This window comes from Mustela nivalis (genome assembly GCF_964662115.1).
Source record: "Mustela nivalis genome assembly, contig: HAP1_SCAFFOLD_595, whole genome shotgun sequence".
NCBI classification, from domain to species: Eukaryota; Metazoa; Chordata; class Mammalia; order Carnivora; family Mustelidae; genus Mustela; species Mustela nivalis.
In genome coordinates, this window is record NW_028136067.1 from 149,030 (window position 1) to 169,426 (window position 20,397).

General features: G+C 41.2%; 1 long non-coding RNA gene across 1 annotated transcript; it reads left to right on the forward strand.

The window, feature by feature from the left end:
• Positions 1 to 2,928: 2,928 nt before the first annotated feature.
• LOC309857275 lies at positions 2,929 to 9,420 on the forward strand. The gene is made up of 3 exons (XR_014307598.1): positions 2,929 to 3,316; positions 4,794 to 4,913; positions 9,048 to 9,420. It is a non-coding gene; the product is annotated as an uncharacterized lncRNA (long non-coding RNA).
• Positions 9,421 to 20,397: the final 10,977 nt, after the last annotated feature.

Below are 20,397 nucleotides of genomic sequence, written 5' to 3' on the forward strand. Positions count from 1 at the left end.
ATATAGTTTTTAGGGAGCCATAATGGTCTGGTGACACAGGAGTACACGTACTGCACAGTCCCCGCTGAGGGGACTCGACTAGGTGGGTACGGCTAGATTGCCTTGTGAAGGCGACGGGGCATCTGCTAGGCTCGGCCGTCTGTTTAGTGGACCAAGAAGGCTGCCTGCCTCACGGGGCTCCACACCCACAGCTGGGTCTGACTTGGCCTGATTCCAGGGATGAGCCCTCCCACCTTAGGTGGGAGGTGCCTGGCCACTGTGGACTGGTATTTTTCCTTTATCTGCTTTACAATTTTCATTAAGCCAAACAAAGTAGTCCCAAATGGTGGAATCAGAGAGGGATTTAGAATCCGTTTGTAGATGAGGCAGGAGAGGCTTCCTGTTGTGTTGCTGCCCTACAGTTCTGGGAATCCCTCGAAATCCCAAAAAAGCACTCACGTGTTCTGGAATACACACTTCAGATCAGACTGATTTTACTCTCTTCAGTTTCCTCATCTCCTCAGCAGGATCCACGAAGGCAGGCATAATCCTGGTAGACAGTACCGAAGGCAAACATGATGATTGTCTCTGTGGCTTAGAAGGGTGTTCAGGAGAGAAGGGCTGACTGTGCCATCTGAAATATTGAGTGAGAGTGGGGCAAAGTTCTCCCTACACTTATCTCCATCAGCAGCACCAGCTTTAGTAATCCTTTCTGATTATATATAAATTCGAGATGGATTTTTCCATTTACTTTGGCACGTCTATCCATCTAGCTGAAGGCCCTGCAGGACAGCGTGCCTGTGCTCCTTTCTGTAATTTCAGTCACTAGGCATACATTGTTCTGCCAAGGAAGGAGGAAAGTTAACTGTGACCTTGAGAACACACTCCCCCAACCTCGTTTATAAAACGGGAATAACAGTACCTCAATTCTGGAATCAGCATCTAACACTCAGAGGCAATTCAATGAGTGACTGATTCATTGCACGTTCCCCATGACCCTGACTTCCGGAATCTTTCTAAGCGGAATCTCTGAGACACCAGTTTCTCTACCAATCATTCTAAAGTAGAGCATTTCCTTATGACTTTGAGTCCGAAACAAATCTTTTAAGTGATATTTAAAAATCATCCTTTCTCATAAAATGTTAAATCCATTTAAAACATGGTGGTTGAATGTATTCCCTTTAAATAGAGAGCAAAAGGGCTTCTCCAAATGTCTGAGTCACTTTGGCATTTACTTCATACGGCCCAAGTACGAGGGATATTTACTTCATTTTCCTCAGCCAGCCTGCATCTGGCAGTGCTGGGGATTCGATTTCGTCTTCCGGCTTTACTGAGAACCAGTGACAAGTAAAACCGTAGTGTACTGAGGGTACAGTGTGGTGATGAGGGACGCAAGTGCGCGGTGGGAGTATCTTCACTGCCAGGGTAACCAGCACGTGCCTCACCTCACCATCCATCTAATCCGTCTTCTCCTTGTTTGGCTGGTGCCTGTCTGGTTTTCCCACTGGCATTTATTAAAGGGACGGATTGATCTAATGCAAACACGTGAATACATCTGGTGCCAAAACTTATGTGGATTCAGCCTCGACAACAGCCATAGAAAAGTGTTGGTCAGGAGAAAGACATAACATCACCTCACTTTTCCCTTTCGTAGATGGCAGCCGACATCACTTCCCACTGGGGAAGAGAACCCCCGCTGGGTAGGCGGTGGCCTTTACGTGAAAGCACCTCAGCAGAAGGAGCCCTGGAGAGACAGCCTGGTCTCCAGATGCAAGGGAGGCCTCTGTTCTTGTGCACTTGCTGTGAAAAACCCCACACTCACAAATTTTAATCAGACATTTCTTGCTTTTCCAGAAAACCTTTCTGTTGCATTATGACTTGGGACAATCAAGTCTTTTCTTCTAATGTGTTCAAAGAAAGTGCTATCCTGTTTGTTTGCTTATAGCGAATTAAAAAACAAGACAAAACAAAACAAAAATAAAACCTCAGCACTCTTAACACTTCCAAAATATTCATCTTTTATTGTATCATCATAATCTAAGTGTATTTGGATTAAGAATCTCTTCAGAAGGCTTCAAAAGCCTGAAGTAGTTTGCAAGGAGAGTGCCCTTGAAATTCAAGATCCTATTTCTGACAAAGCTTATAAATCATGATCTAAGGCCCACTGTAATGTGGAAGGCTCTAAATACAGGTGCACGGTTTCTTGGCATAAGTCGCGTAGAAGAACAATAACAGTAATTGGGAAAGTGAAGGAAAAGAGAAACGCTGAGACCAATATAACAATAATTTTTGTATCAGTCTGCTCGGTCCTGCCTACACATCCCAGGTTTACAGCTACAGAGGTTGACAGAGTGGCTGCTTGAAGTGGATTCACAGTGGGAGCCAGATTCTGCATTGCCATATTATGTGCAGGTTAGCCCTCCTTCAAGCCTCTTGTTATTATAGTACCTGGTTAAGAAAGATCCCACAAGCAAAACAACTAAACTAACAAATATCAGATAATTTATCTCTGACCCCTAATATAAACACGTATCCTCTGTGTCAGTTACATCAAGAAACACTGCTGTTTTCTTCTCGGTGAGCGCATGTGCATTTTGTAACAGAAACCCTTCCGTGAAGGACTTCACGGCCCCCCGTGTGTTTCTGATGCCCTTTGCTCTTTTGTAAAAAGGCAAGAAAAGAAAAATGTATGCACTTGTTCAACTTGAATTCTTAACCACCAGAAAAAAAATCTTAGACTTTTTTTTTCCTTTACAAAGTAAGTGGAACTCGTGAAAACACAGAATTTGACAATTAAAAAAAAAAAGCATAGTGATTAGTTTTTGCTTTTGTTTTGGTTTTTCAGGGAAACAGACATGTATTGAAATGTAATAAAAGCCAAGACTGCTTTACTCACTTTTTCAAGATGGTCTCATTAAGTCAACCTATTTTATTTTAGGAAAGTCTGCTTGCTCTTTAAATGCCATTTTCTTGCTCACTTTCGATTTCCCTTTGTCATCGTATCTGGAACAACTTTTTAGGAAGTTGGGCTAATTTCATTCTCCAGTTTAATTAAACTAGCGTTATCACAGAGCTAACTCGGGCCACCGGCAGCACCAGTCACAACAGTTTCGAAAGTAGCTGGTGCTGCTGTTGCTAGCAGTGAGATGTGACCTGAGAGCAGATGGGATGGCATTTTATGAAGGTCGGTGGGGCATCAGAGCTGCCCTCAATACGCTCCTGGCAAGAATTACGGTGTCTTAATTGCTTACCAAAAAAAGAGGTGATGAAACATTCTGTCTTTTTATAATCAACTGATCAGATCATGAGATGTGTACAGATTGATGGTGACCTAAAGGTAATTAAATTGCATTTGATTGGGTCATTATTTGAGCTAGAAACTGAGATACTAGGTCCAGAGTCCACCGTTTGCCTTGTGAGCGAAAATCTCACAGATCTCAGGTCTCTAGGTGTCGTGGGTTTTGGAAGGTGAAGCTTTGGACCTGACCCAGACAGACCTGGGCTGCCTGAGAATTTAAGGCTGCCCCATCACTTGCCTTACAATGTCCAAGTTAAGCCACGAATGACATTATAAAAGGGCTGTTACTTTATGCACAAGGGCACGGTGAGGCCATCACGTGATTATCAAGATATAATTATTGAAATTATGGTTTGACTTTGAGTATTTGACTTTATAGCTTGTTCTCAATCAACTGTGGTGTCAGCCTCACATTGGAAATCTATTTCCATGACTATTTAATACTGATGCTCTATCAAGTAGCCCATGTTTTATGTAACACTCTTTTTAAAAATTTGTCTTTCCTGAGAATGATGGCTACTTTTCTAAATCTACAGATATGGCTCCACTGAAAGTCTTTGAAGAATTTAATGTTGAAAATTTCACTATAGCTCAAAATATTTTAAACATCTTGAAAAAGTAAATGGAGCATTAATGCATAAATAATTCAGATCCATTTTAATTAGACACAATTTTGAAAGCTGAAAAAAGCCACATTATATTTACTGATTTGGAAGAGGAAAAAAGAATCTGTAGCCCAATGCCAGATCACAGAAAATTACGTACCAGCAGACGGCAATTACATTGAACTGCTTTCAAGGAAGCCAAGGTTTCTAAAGGAGGAGAGAGGTAGTATTCAGGACATGCGGCTTGAACTGCAGTTCTGTACGGTCTGACTCGGGACAAGAGAAACCATGAAGTAGGTTAGGGGTGCAGAGAGGTCATGACTTAGAGGCTAAAAATAGAATGTGGAACAGAGGACATTGGCTCTCACATGTATATTTTTAAGAACTAACTTAATGAGAAAATAGAGTTAAAAAAATATGGCGGCTTTGTTTGTATCTATCACTTTATAATCTATTCAAACATATATTAGATATATACACCTGGACACATGCATAGTGTCTGGGTGAATGGCCACATGCATAATCATCTCTCATGATTAATAATTTTAAATATACTATATAAAATAATAGATCATTGCTATACCAAAATATTACTAGTAAAAAGTTAGCTAGCACAGATATCTAATTTTACCCTCGCTCCCCAGCCAGCATTTTGATTAAAGCATTGAATAATCTGAGGCTAGTGCATTGTTTTCTCAGGCCAAATTGTAATTTTATCTATTATATTTAATCAACTAAAACAGGATTCATTTTAAGGCTTATTTTATTTACCATAATAAAGAAAACACGCTGCCAATTAACATATAGCTTGCCATCGATTTGAGGACAATCTGATTTCTGATTTCACTGATGATAAAGTGTGGTAAAAATGTGTCTCTGTGAACTGAGGAAATCCTGTATCTGTTACACAGCTCGTTCGGTGGGAAGCGGACACTGAGATGGGTATCAGCAGTCAGCGTGAGCTCTCGCCATCGACACCTGTACCGGACTGAAGGAGGCAGATCTGACTGGCAGGAGCGAGACCCTGAATGGTGAGCTCTTCACAGCAAAGATCTCCCCTGTCATCCAGGGAGCTCTGGGGCTGGGGGCAGAAGGGGGCCCTCAGAGTTTTCCTCAGTTGGAGGAGGACCAGCCCCAGACCAGGGGCATTGGGAAAGGCTACAAACATTTTTGGTTCTCACAATGGGGGTGAGAAAGCTACTGGCTTCTAATGGGCAAAGACCAAGGATGCTGCTAATACCCTCCCCTTCACGGGACAGCCCCCAACCTAAAGAACTTGTCAGTCCAAGCTGACAGTAGTGCTAAGGGTAGGAAACCATGCCTGGGCAGTGTGGGGCTGGGAAGTGTGGGGCAGATCTCTGCAGGCATTACACTCCCCATCTTCCAAAACCTTTGGTTGCTAGAAAATCGGATGTAGGCAGCAAATTAGGGGGGAAAAAAAAAGAAAGAAGATGGTTCCTAATTTTAAAAGCACTGCTAATATAGAAAGAGTGTAATTTTTATTGCAATGGAAGGTTGTTAGGGATCATGAATAAAGAATATCTTTCTTTTATGAAACACTCTTTGCTCCAATGTAAATTGGAGGCAGGGTTTTCCACAATGAACTGAAACCAACTGGTTCTGCTGCCCTTGGCCAGCAGGTCGTGGGCAATACATCTTGCCACGAGCTGTTTGATCATAGACGTTCATTAATCAAGGTCCTAAGAATGGAGTTCCATCGCCTTATTAGAGCTTGGACCTTGCAGGACAACTAATAGCCTTCATTGAATTGCATTTCCAAGTATTATTTACCTGTATTCCACACCGCCTGGGTCATGGTGAGTTTCTGACCACCATAAATCAGCTGTTGCCAGTGTCTTGTGTGGATTTCCAGGCAAGGAGTTTCTCAGTGTCAACATCACTGAATTATCAGTTCAAATCATCTCACAGATTGTCCTAGAGTGTGAGACGTCATAGTTCATTATTGTTGTATGAAATATATGTGGGATGTGCACATTGAACATGTTTACACTGGTGATAAAGAGAAGTTTCACACACTTCAACTAATTAAGAGAGTAAACTAGTTATGTTACACACAACAAATCCTGGGCTTTGTTCTGAAAGTGAACCTAAGCCAGTCGCCCCTGGATTTAGTTATAAAGGAAAGAAAAACAAAGAACATCAATAAATGTAAAGAGTTATTATAGCAGGGAAATATTTTTTAACATTGTTCTTTATGGTTTTTTTTTTTAAGATTTTATTTATTTGACAGAAAGAGATCACAAGTAGGCAGAGCGGGAGGCAGAGACAGAGGAAAGCAGGCTCCCTGCTGAGCAGAGAGCCCAATGTGGGGCTCAATCCCAGGACTCTGGGATCATGACCTGAGTGGGAGGCAAGGGCTTAACCTACTGGGCCACAGGTGCCCCCTTTATGTATTTTTCACTGAAGAAGAGTTGACACCCAGGGTACCATTAGTTTCAGGCATATGTCATGGTTATTCTATAAGTGTATGCCTTATGTTGTGTTTACAAATATAGCTACTGTCTGTCACCATACAACCCTGGTATAATGCCATTGACTATATTCCCTATGCTGTTCCTTTCATCCCTGTGACTTAGTCATCCCATAAGTGGAAGCCTGTAACTCCCACTCCCCCTCGTCCATATTGCCCATTCCCCCACCCCTCTCCCCTCTGGCAACCATCAGTTTGTTCTCTGCATTTATGGGTCCACTTCTAGTTTTTATCTGTTTATTTATTTATTTTTTAATTCCATCTGTAAGTGAACTCATATGGCATTTGTCCTTGTTTGTCTGACTTACCTCCCTTAGCATAATACCCTCTATGTCCACCCATGTTGTTACAAATGGCAAGATCTCACCCTTTTTTATGGCTGAGTAGTATTCCATTATATACATATTTAATATATTATACCCTCCTTACCCATTCATCTATTGTTGGGCACTGGGGCTGCTTCCATATCTTGGCTATTGTAAATAATGCTGCAATGAACATGAGGGTATGCATATCTTTTTGGATTAGTGTTTTCATTGTCTTTGGATAAATACCCATTAAGAGAATTATTGGATCCTATAGTATTTCTATTTAACTTTTTAAGGAACCTCCACACTGTTTTCCTGAGTAGCTGCGCCAACTTGCATTCCCACCAACAGTTCCCATTTCTCCACATCATTGACAACACTTGTCGTTTCTTGTGTTTTTGAGTTTAGTCATTCTGACGGGTGTGAGATGATGGTGGTGATGAGGTGATGGTCTCATTGGGGTTTTGATTTGTATTTCCCAAATGGGAAGTGATGTTGAACATCTTTCATGTGTCTCTTGAGCATCCACATGTCTTCTTAAAAAAAAAAAAAATGTCTGTTCAGCTCCTTTGCCCATTTTAATCAGATTATCTGTTTCTTTGGTGTTGTGTACATTCTTTATATATTTTGGGTATTATCCCCTTATTAAATATGTCATTTATGGGTACCTTTTCCCATTTAGTTGGTTGCCTTTTCTCTTTGTTGATGGCTTCCTTCACTGTACAGAAGTCCTTTATTTTGATGTAATCCCAGTCGTTTATGTCTGCTTTCATTCCCTTTGCCTGAAGACACGTGTCTAGAAAACTGTTAACTAAAGTTGATGCTAAAGAGATTATCGTCTATGTTTTTTTTTTTTTTTTTCTGGGAGGTTTATGGTTTCAAGTCTTACACTGAGGTCTTTTTTTAAAAAGATTTTATTTATTTGTTTATTTATTTATTTGACAGATAGAGAACACAAGCAGGGGGAGCAGCAGGTAGAGGAAGAAAGAGAACCAGCCTCCCCACTGAGCAGAGAGCCCAATGTAGCACTCTGATCCCAGGACCCCAGGATCATGACCTGAGCTGAAAGCACACTCTTAACCTACTGAGCCACCCAGGCATCCCACATTTAGGTCTTTGGTCCATTTTGAGGAAAATACTTTGATGCAAATTCCTAAACATATCAGGTTTATTTTGAAGCCTAACAATATGTTTATTTGCTGAGACTAAATCAGTGGACAAGGCTGGCTGCCTGGATCCCCCAGCCTGACTTGGAGCAGGGATTACCAGTGAAATGACCCCTAATAGGCTCCAGTACAGCAGCTCCACCCAGGTGCAGCACACAGCAGCTAGCAGCATCCCTGGTAAGACCGGAGAAGGGAACGGTGTCCTTGACAGTGGGGCAGTCTTTAGCCCAGCAAAGCCCAGCAAGTGCGAGCTCCTACTGGGTTCCAGTAGGATGGACTCCAGCAGGTGCTGTCCTGGGACTCTCCATAAGGACTGACTGCCCTAAGCACTGGCCAGTTTTTAAGAAACAGGCTTCAGTTTCCAAAAGGCTGTGCCCTGAAGAGCAACTCCCCTCCAGGCCATCCTGCTGTGGGCCGGCCTCACCTCACCTTACGAGAGGCTTCCCTTTTGCATCCTGGTTTTGGTTATCAAAATAGAGGTCTGCCTTTGCAGATACTATTATTGACCCTGAAAACTGCTTATCTCAAAATAACTTACATCTGTTACTTTCCTAGGGCACCTCTATGGGGAATCCCATGCATATTGGTCACAAAAGGCATTGTGCAATGTCTTCCAAGGTTTTCCCATCTATGAAGAGCTTTTGTATCTTCGTGGTGTTGTGGTTTTCATTTTATCAATATTAGCTTGATTTTTTAAAAAATTGCAATACTTGTGTGCCCAGTGACTGAACTTAAATGTTCAGGACGTTTCGACCATATCTGGAGTGTTGGCAAGCCTATGTCCACAGGTGCAACCTGTCTTCTCACTGGTGGGATTACAAAACATGTAAGACGTTTGTGACTAGCAAGCCCCACTTTCATTGTGTGTCCCTGTATCCGTGTTCTTCACTTATGGGACTTCTCCTTGGCAGATGTACGTTCTGAGAACAGGAAGGCCATGCCCCTACTGTTTTCCGAGTGGGAAGGCAAGTACACAAGGATCAGAGAGAACACAAGAGCAGTTCACGAAGAACTGGGGTCTGTTTTGTATCAATAATTTTAACCTGAAATGTAATGTCTCTTTGTTATTTATTTTACTCACATTTGACCTATTTCTAGCCCTATCTGGAAATTAAAACCCATAATTTATGTCACTTATTATATACCAATTCAATCGGTATGTTTTTAAAGAGGCAAAATATAAAACCATTTCTGTATCAGCAGAGCAAGTTGCAATGGCACCACTCACGGCATGTTGACAAATCTCTTCTGTGGAAATTTTCTTGAAAACCTTCATTTTCATGAGTGCAGTTATGACACGATCCTTGTTTTGTTTAAAGGAAGAAAAAGCACTGTGGGGTGTGAATGGATTATTCCTCGTTGTCAAGACTGTTTCAAAGTCCCCATGGGACCAGCCCATCTCTGAGCTGCTGTGAAGGCTGCAGCCACTTCTGGAAGGAGAAGGGTTTTCTGTGATGAGACAGAGGAGAAGGCCTGCCATCGCCAGGGCTGCTTGGGCTGAAAAGGTGAATTTTGAATATGGTCAGAGGAAGCTTCTGGCACCAGCATCACGCGCATGTGCACCCACCATCCAGCTTGGGGGGATCCTTTTCTGGTAAAACTCCTGTGTGCCCAGTCCCTGGAGCTGGCGGGGCCGTCCCTCCCCCTTGGGAGGGTCCTGTGGTCCTGTGGTATTGGAGATGCCACCGCCGCTCCCTGCGCCATTTCCTGGTGATGGGAAAAACAAAACCCCAAAACCAAAACGGTTATTTTTTATTGTTCCTTACCAGAAATTTCTAATGTTTTAGGAACTAAGAAAACTTTGTCTCCCCATAAAAAGTTGTCATGATTCCCTGAAAGTCCGTTGGACCAGGATTTAAACTCTCAAGTCACTGCAAGAATTCACCTGTGTCTTCATTGTGTTTAAGCCTTGGAAAACAGAACACCTGGGATTAACCCCAAGCTCAAAGGCAGAATGTTTGACTCTGTTGCAAAAACTATATGATAACGAGTGAATTCTCAGTAAAATAGAACAACCACTTGTGTTTTTTTTGTAAACAACACTTTACAGTAAACTAAACAAGTTTTAACAAACATTGCTCTAGGTTGGCCATGATTCCCAAGTCTGTGGAATTTAGGGCAGAAGTTAGGGAGGAGAATGGTTTCAGTGTTTCTCCATACTATGTCTATGTTTTTCTTACCATACGGCCACCCAATAATTTATATTTACATTTTAGTAATGTACACAGATCACATTAAAGTATAATGTAGGAGAACAGAACAACTCATAACATTGTCATCATTTTTTAGGTTAAAACAATGTATGCCAGTTGTACAAAGCTGTATGGTGCAGAGCGATAAGCAATATTTTGTTCAAACCTGCCATTTTCTGCCTAGCATTCTTTTCTAGAGTTATACTCTTAAAATCCACTACACTGGGCACTCTCGTGCATTTTTGTCAACATCGTTTTGCAGGGCAATCCTGGCAATGAAGTGCCTGTATCGTAAGGCATGTGGATTTGGGTCGTCCTTCCAAATCACCTTCTCCAGAGCGCACACCCATGGACACACTCTATTTATGTCAGACTCTCTCAAGAGCTCCTTGTGCCCACAGTTCAGGATCACTCAATGGCAAAGCAGCACTTTTTTTCCCCCTTGTGAAAGTCTTCATTGCCTATCTTGACTCTTTGTTTAAAACACAACATTAATAAAGACAATTTATGTTTTAGGAAATTATTTAGCCCAAGTTTTGTCAAAGCCATTCAAGTCATATTTTTCAGCGTTGTGAGTTTGTTAAGTTAACATTTATTAAGTAGAGGTCTGAGTGGGGTGTTGGATGGAAAGCCACAGTTCAGCAAAACCACAAGGGAGAGAGTAGTTGAGACCTGATGGGTCACAGGCCCTGGAGGAGACCTGTGGCTCCTTGGAAGGGCCACCAAGGGAGGTCAGACAGGGTGCAGGCAGAGAGCCCAGCAGCCATGGGCATGTACCACAATCGGCGTCTGAGGGCAAGTGCTTTTGGAATTCCAGAGCTAAGGCCACATTAGTCAACTCCAGTGAAAAAGATCAGGGTTTTGGTAAGCTCTGCAAGGGCGGACATTTTACCAAGGACTTACCTGGGGATGGAGCCAGGAGGCAGGGGAGACTGCTCATCACCCAGGGTGATGGGTGATGGGTATGTCCGATCAGGAAATTGGGAGCTGACACCTGTGACTCTGTGAGCTGCTACCTAGTGCATGAGCTGCTCCAGGGAAGGCTAGTGTCCGCTCAAGACCCCTCAAGACCACTGAGCCACACAGTGGAGAATGGAGCCCAATGCAGGAATGTGGTGAATCGTGTACCTACAATCTCATCTTATGCCTTTGAAATGAGTCCTAAGGCCACAGCCCCAAATCTTCTTTGACTGACCGGCTCATAGTTCGCTCCTGGTCCTCACATGAAGGAAAGTGTTAAGGGCCGTTCATGCTGTTCTTTCAGGAAAGAGCAAGGATCACAAAATATATTCATGTAGAAATGTAGCTAGCAGCAGCTGCAGAATGAGATGAATCTGAATTACTTTCCCACTGAATTCTTCCAGTGACTGATGGGAATGTTTCTGGAATTGTGCCTTCCTCCACATAAAACTCCAGCTTGTTTTGGAAATCGTTTGGCGGATAATATGGATATTTATTTTGATTGACATAAAAAGGGGCATGTTTAAAAAACTTAAATATTTATCAAATTATAGAAATGTGATGCTGCAACGCTGAGGTATTATAATGTTGATAAGCAATATTTATCATTTGCATAATATACAGAGTTCTCTATAAGATGTCTGGGGAGTTTTACAATACATAGGATATCAGCGTAAAACATTGTTCTGAAAAGACAGAGCAGAGGTGAAGGGGATTTGGAGACACAATCCATCACAGGGATGAAAAGTTTGACATAGGATTTAGAGTCAATAATACAGTGACAAGTTTGTATGACAGGTGACAGGTAGTAACTAGGACAGCTATGGGGCCACTTCCTAGAGTATGTAAATATCCAGTCAGTACATTGTACACCTGAAACTCATATAATATTGTATACAAACAAAAATTTAAAGAATAAAGTGAAAAAATAAGAGAAGGGGAGGAAGGAAGGGGATTATGTGGATATATGTAGTAAATACAGAATTGATAACCAAGTCTGTTACTCACAAGAGTCATAAGACATGATGCAGTAATAGAAGTCTATTCAGTTTGGATAGGCTTCCCATAAGGAATCATTCGGAAACATTGTTTTACTGAAGAAAAACAGGAGTTTGCCATTGTTCTGGAACATGGGGAGATGCGGCTGAAGGAGCACCGAGGGCAGCTGTGCCCTGACCCTTATGAGGACAGCTGGTACTGGGAGTTCACTGACAGTTGGGCTTGAAGCTTAGATGAATGGAACAGAAGACCTATCTTCTAATGGGAGGGAGAATCAGAGCATGATAGTAGCACATCACACCCTGAGTTTTAACCATCTATTTGCCATACAACATCATAGCATTTCCTACCCAGAAGCATCCTGAGGAACATGAACTTTAGAACTTCCTTCTTACCAAAGCATCAGCCCCTTGAAATAATACTTCCACGTTCCCTAGAAAATATCTGCAGGAGCACTCAAGCACTGAGGGAGGCTACAGCCACTGGTTCTCTCTGTGAAACGTGCTCTTTGGGGATGCTCTGAATCTCTTCTTCCTCTCTCCAATTCTCCTATAATCACTTAAGTGCCCTGAAGCTTGGGATTAGATATTCTGCTTTGATTTGAGAGGCCTTGGGGATACATAAAGGAACAGAGAATCACAGTTTATGACACTGACATCATGCCTATAGGATAATAGTCTGAAAACTTAAAAAAAAATACATTGGAGAAGATCTGAAAGTGAATCGGACTTTGGGTCATTACCAGCATTTTTCATGTTCTCTCTCCGTGGCAGAGGCGGGGAAGGGAAAGGGTGCTGCTGAAACTACACCCTGTTGGGAGAAATGGTAATATTTGAGCCCTCTCAGATGTCAAGGGAATTAAGTGTAATCCGTCTCAAAGTCACAAGAGAATGATTTTCCCTGGGGTGGAAAATGAGTAATTAAGAATGCTTTGTTAGTGATCTTGGTGATGACCTTGATAGGAAGACCATCTGTGGTTAGCCCATCATTTTCTGGCAGGGAAGATAACCTCACCCGCTGTTTTTAGCGCTCAACAGAACAAAAGAGCTCACTGGGAGTTGTTCTGTAAGCTTTTTGTTTGGATCCAAGGAAATTCTGTCCATCTTGCTGTTTATAGCCCAGAAGGCTATCAGTGGCAACATCTGTGGTCTTATGTCATACCCCCTCTTGCTATGGAGAGAAAAGTCTAACCTAAGCTCTTTTGCTCATGAAATGCTCTCGTGGTTTATGAGTTACAGTAATTCACAGGTTGATCCTAAGACTGACCTTGAAAACAGCTGCACTTACAGCATCTGTGAGAAGACTCCTGTTTTCTTCTCCAGAATCCCTGTTCTCAGACCAGTGTCTTCTTTTCCTCAGATTTGAAGAGATACACACTTCGGAGGTGATAACAAGAGAGAGGGAATGCATCAGACCACAGCGGTGGTCTTGCTTCAGCCATCAGCACCGAGCTGGGATCCTGCAGGGATTTTGGGGGTGTTCCTGTGACAGCTGATTGGCTAAAAGGAAAAAGAAATAAGGCTGGAGAAGTGTCCCCATTGTGTTAACAAGAGGTGGGTGAGAAACTGGTGTGGCAATTTCTCTGTTTAATTAGATGTTTGGCATAAAGTCGGTTGAGGTGCTTTGTATCCTAATCTGTCTTCTTATTGGAGCTCCAGGAGAACTATTTTAGTGATATTGTATGTTTTAAAGCTCTTCTGGTGTTTTGGGGCCAGACTTGGACACCATGACAGCAAAAATAGAATTAGAGAGTTGTGAGTAGAAGAAATTAAAGGGTCTCCCAGAATGCTCCCCTCCCTGGGACATCACACCTAGCTCACTTCCTGCCCTTTGCTCACGCCACAGCCCTGGAGCATGACTGGATGGCAGTTTGGGCCCCAGATATCACTGGCTGGGCCCAAGATCCCACAATATTTGAATGTGTAATGAAAAGGTAGCCTGGATTTCCAGCTTCAGCTCTAGAGCAGAGAGCAGGTAGATCTCAGTAAGAGTGGAATTAGGAGGACTTGGAGCTATAGTCAGAAAGAAACACGATAATGTGAGAAAACTCTGTGTGTGTGTGTGTGTGTGTGTAGGGGGGTGTCTCTAGAGAAAAAGAGCCCAGAGGATATTATACAGAATTGGCTTACATTGTTATGGAGGCTGAGAGCTAACCATCTGCGGTCAGGAGTCTGGAGCCCAGCAGAGTGAAGGGAAGAGCAATGTCCTGCTCAGAGCCAGGGAGGCAAAGAGAGGGAAATCTTCCGTACTCAGTCTTTGGCTCTACTCAGGCCTTCAAGGGATCAGGTGAGCCCATTCACGCAGAGGCTGGGATAGGAGTGGGCCTTCTGCTTTATTCACTTTACAGGTGCAAATGTTCATCTCACCCAGAAGCACCCTCACAGGCATACGGAGAACAATGTTCAACCGAGCATCTGGGCGTCCGTGGCTCCGTCTAAAATTAGACACACAAAATTAGCAATCATAGAGTGCTCTATTAACAGAGCCCAGAACAGGATGAGATCAAGTGTCTATAGTTTTATCTCCATTGAGTGAATATGTAGGAAAAACAACATTTTGGCTTAAACTTAAAAATTATGTTCTCTAAATGAAAAAAGGGGACGTAACTGAGAGATTAGTTTATTTACTGAAATTCAATAAGTAGCTTTCTACATACAGCTGATTGACATGTTTGGGGTGTGTGTGTGTGTGTGCGTGTGTGCACGTGTACAACTTAGCAGTGATTTTTTATAAATTAAGTTAGCTGGGGCTTTGGAGGATTTGCTTAGGTGAAATTTAAGGGTATGTCTTGATTTTAAAAGAAATATTTTTTTGTCTTGTTAGAAAAGTAGCTTGAAACAAGTTCTATTCATTTCCAAAGGTCAGTATTGTCCTTCAAGTTTTTCCTCTGGGTGTGCAGGGAATATGAGTCACAGTTTCCTATTTTTTCCTTAATAGTACAAATCGTGCTTCTTTCCACTTGGGTATTCCAGAAAACAATTGCACTCATCCTGTTGGCAAGTACCTCCTAAACTGTGTCTTGTACTGCTTTTGAGAACATTTCTGAGCAGGCTAATGAAGTTCTTCATCATTAGTGCTCCCTTCTAAGGGCTTGGAAAATAGCACTTGTTAAAGATTTATGATATTGTCAGTGAAAATTTCATCTTAGAGGAGACATATGGGTTCAGCTAACATTAAATCATTCTTTCTAATTGGTCCTATAGATACATATATACCAATCACTACAACATATATACTTCTTTGCTGCATTTCTTAAAAAAAAATAAAATTGTTTTATGAAAAAATGCCTTTTGAAGCACACAGAGAGAAGCTGTAAAATAGCCTAATGTCTCCTCATGGAGTGGAAGTTTCTGGGGACTCAAGTCTCAGATCAGGAGAGGGACCGTGACCTGCATCTCAGAAGCTCTCCTCAAGCTCCCTATCAAAAACCATGCTCCTGTTCTCACCAAGATAACCAATATTCTGAATCCCAGCACAGAGGAGGAATTTTGTCACCTTTGGTACTCTTTACAAATAAAATCATACAGAATATACTTGGGAACCTGGCTCTTTTGCCAGGTTCTAGAGATTCTTCCCTGTTGTTGCAGCAAACTAATTCCTTCAAATTTAGTGCTACATAATATTATATGAACATGTAACAATGTATCCACTCTTCTGCTGATGTACATTTGCACTGTTCTTGGGTTTGGTTATTATGAATAACTCTATTCTGAGTATTTTTGGACATGCTCCTTATATACATCTGGATCCACTTTTGTTGGCTCTATACACAGGAGAGAACTTTTTGGCTCATGGGGTACAGTTATTTGCAAGTTTAGACATAACATCAATTGGTTTTCAAAGTCACTGTCACAAGTTACATGTCCTCCAGCAGTGTGACTCTCATGATGACTCCACAGCCTTACCAATAATGGGCATTGTTTTCCTATCTTTGTTCTTTGTTTGTTATTATTATTTTTTTCTAAAGATTTTATTTATTTATTTGACAGAAATCACAAGCAGGCAGAGAGGCAGGCAGAGAGAGAGGAGGAAGCAGGCTCCCCGCTGAGCAGAGAGCCTGATATGGGACTTGATCCCAGGACCCTGAGGTCAGGCAGAGGCTTTAACCCACTGAGCCACCTAGGTACCCCTGTTTGTTATTATTTGTTTGCGGAGTTTAACCCTTTCTGTGGTTGGGTAACAATCTCTCCCTAGCGTTATTTGCATTTCCCTGGTGGTTAATGAGTTCAAACATCATTTCAGGAGTCTAATGGCCATGTGAGAGGAAATGCAAGCAGGACATGGGGCGGAAAAGTGGGGGGAGGGGGACAGTGTTCGGAGAGGTCCACAGATCAGTGTGCTCTGTCTGTGTTCAGCAGTCTCACCAGGAAGGACTGGGCCGGAAGAACACCCGGCCTTTGTCACCTCCCTGCTGTCTTTTCCAGTGTTCACTATGGGTTATGCTTACTCCTAAACTCAAAGCGTTTTGATCCACTCAATGAGTCTCAGAATTCAGTCATCAGAAACAGCCAACAATAACTATTTTGAAGTACCAAATGGGAATTACAGTTGATAGATTATTTGGGAAAACCTGTATGCCATAGGACAGTTCTTGGCAGCCCAGTCTCAGGAATACCCTGGTTATGCTTCCAAGTGAACGACTGGACATGTTTGCAATGAGGTATTGGTTTTGTCCAAGAAAGAACTGAGCTATTTCCATGGGATGGTTCATCACGGTGGTGTTGAATTGCTCGGGACCATTCATGACAGAATGCATCTTCTGAATAAGGCTTGTACCTCTTCCTTCTTCTCCATTTTGTTAACAGTCCTGGACAAACACCACTCTGGTCTAGCTTTAGAGAGTGTCCACAACCCTCCTACGAATACATGTTTACTTCACCTACCAGTTCATTAATTAGGGATCACATCCTTTGTTCAAAACTTGATTTTTCCAGAACCATGTCTGAGTAAAGTTGAACACATTAAACTGTTGATTTTATTACAATTAATGATAACTTTTTATTAACATAAATTATTAAATGTATTAAATTAACAATAATATGTAAACTTTCCTATTGATTTAGCAGAACTGACCTTTCCAAGACAGGAAAAAACACATCTTTCAAATAATTCTCTTGATGATAATATTAATTTTCATTACATACACCTGACTGATAGCCTTCAATATTTTAAATTGCCTATTAAATATGTCCCCAAAATCAAATGAACATAAATAACTCTGCAATTTAAATTAATTGATAATCTGTGATATGTGTTTTTTATTTCATCTAGGTCTTTGGGTTTGATTGAGAAGATTTTAAAGCAGCATTTCTGTTAGATATTTATGTTACCATTTTAATCTTGTAGATTCAGAACCAATTCATTTTCATGTGAGACTAATTTAAACTTAATGAAAACCAGACTGTGCTCTATTCTGTGGTTATTACAGATTCCACTCACTGGTACATATTCTTCAGCACAGATTTTTTTTTCTTTTCTGTTTTTATGCTTTAAATTTATAATTGGTTTCTAAATTTTACAACAGTTTTTCCTATTTGAAAATAACCTGTAGAAGCCTAAAATAGCAAGTTTATTTTTGCCTTTTCTTTCACCCCAAATATTTTATTACTGCAAAACCAGAAATTCCTATTAGTTAAGGGTATCATTATTTATGTTTTTCTTTCTTCCTCCTATAATGTGAGTTCCACAGCAGCACAGAAGATAATATTTGTCAAATGGTAAATTTATACTAATAGAGTTCAAATAAGTTTTTTTTTAAATCCATAATGATATTTCTTTCCTTCCTCCATTTCCCCTACTTTTCCCTCCTGCTTTGCTCCGTGTGCTCAGGAAGGATGCATCTTGTTGCCCTTCTGTCCTGAGATCAACTGGCCTTTTAATGCACTGTTGAATTCAGTGTCCTGATGTTATGTTAAAGATTTGTGCATACTACATTCATCAGAGGTAGTGACCTGTGATTTTATTTTCTTGTGGCATCCTTCTGTGGTTCTGATATCGGGGGAAGGCAGGCCTTGCCTTGTGAAATGAGTTCATTCAATCTTCTTCTTCTTCTTTTTTTTAAATAATCAGCGTGTCCAACTTTTCCCTCTCTTTGTGAGTAAGCCTCGGTGGGTGCATGTGAGTCATATTGATCCACTTCTTCCAGACCATCCAGTGTGCTGGGGCATCCTAGTAAGCCCTTAGGATCTATTATTATAGAACTGTAATAGTCAGGACAGTGGAACAGTGACATAAGGGTAAAGAAATAGAAGAGAAGGGATGTCCAGACAGACTCACATATATACGGCTAATTGATTTTAAAGGCATCGGGTCATTTGAAAGCAAAAATACGACAATATGAAGAAAACATATTTGTCTTTTCTATTTTATTTAAATAAAGATAATCTCTTCTTAATATATATACATATATATTTGTCAAAAACATCAATCTGTTTATAATTAAAATCTGCTGAGTTTATTTCATGTGAATTATGTGCCAATAAAGTTAATAAACATATGTTATATAGAAAACAGAAAAAGAGAGAAAAAACCCTACCATTCTGAGATTATTTTAGTTGACTAATTTTGGCATATTTTTCTGCATAAATCTAAATGGTGAATATTTATTACTTTCCCACTTTTAAAAAGTTGTTAAAAATGTGAATGGTTTTCAGGTAAATTTCCGGGTGTTGTAGATTATGTGGTCGTGTTTTCAGCGGCTGAGCATGAGTACTCCACATCTTCTTTCTCAGCCAGACGTGCGGACATGCCATGTGTATTTTCATCCACCTTCTTGGGGAGAAATAGAATAAGTGGCCCGAAGAAGAGGAGTATTGTTTCCTTTTTATACCTTTGCATCCTGCCTTATGTCTCTGAAGCCAAAGAACAACAATAAGAAGAAAAACCCACTGACCCCTGAACATATTCACACCAACTCTTTGCTGTGAATGTAAGAAGTCGGCCTCACTGTGGTTGCCATAACTTCAGTCTTTCCATCACAAGTGTTTCCAAAGATGCTCACCTGTTTCTCATGCATCAGAATTTTCATGTTCACCCCCTCCCCCCAAATTCTTGCTGTCTTTCCCTGGTCTTTGGATTCATTCCTCTTGGGAGAAGGAATGCCCCTGGGGCCAGCAGGGGCGGGGGGGTTAGGGAGGATGACAGGTTCTACTAATGTTAAAGATGTTTTCTTCACACTTAGGAGGAAAAACATGCTCCACACACTCCTGGTTTGCTGACGGGAGACCCGCAGGAATTACTCCTCTATCAGCTTGGCTGAGATGACAACAGTAAGAACAAAAACCCTTGGGTTCTGACTTGATTTACCCTGAAGATAAATTCATGACCTATCATTTGTCTTTTGAGAGAGGTTATATAAAATTTAGACGGATGAAAATTAACATACAAGAGAATAGAGACGTCAAAGGACACAAGTGTGAGTTATGAATACAAGTCAGCTTTGTGCTGGCAAAGATCACAAGCACAATGTCAAACCTCACAAGGCATGCAGGAGGGTTTGAAACCTGGTACCAAACTGCCTCCTTTAACTTTCATTCAAGAATTGTCCGTAAAAAGCATCTGTGTTTAAAAAATTTTTTTAAAGATTTTATTTATTTATTTGACAGAGAGAGACCAAGCAGGCAGAGAGGCAGGCAGAGGGAGACAGAGGAGGAAGTAGGGTCTCTGCTGAGCAGAGAGCCCTATGTGGAACTCGATCCCAGGACTCTGGGATCATGACCTGATCCGAAGGCAGAGACTTTAACCCACTGAGCCACCCAGGCACCCCTGTGTTTTTGAATTTTACAGACTGCCTACATAGACTTCGCCTGTGCTTAACTTTGGGGAAACATCTTCAGCGTGCGGGTATAACATTTGTTACAAGGCTGTTTATTTCTGCTCCGTGTTCTGTGTTTCTGACCTGGTGGTTTTGCTTAGGGGAACTGCAATTGCAGTAACACGGCTGGTGATGTCAAAGAAAGGATTTAGACTTGCTTAAAAAATGGGCTGTGCGTGATGGATTTTCTAGGTTGGTAAGAAAAGCAGCAGGAGTCTATCACATAATAACAAACTTAGTGCTTTAGAATAAGACAAACACGATGCCTAATTTACCAATGCTATGATAAAAAATGTATTTTACTCAATCAGATTTTGCAACATTATATTTTCAATGGATATACTTTCAGGATAGGGAACATATAGTACATACAATTCCTTTTTTTTTTTTTTAAGCAAAGTATTCTCTTTTGAAAGATACATTTCATTCTTAAAAATTTCTGATAAACATATGTACTGCTAAAGTCTTTTATGCATATTTGTATGTTCTCTAACTCAGAGCTAACTAGCTCTTTTAGCCAGTGAAACTGCAGGAAATTTTTTTTTAAGATTTTACTTATTTCTTTGAGAGAGAGAGAGAGGGAGAC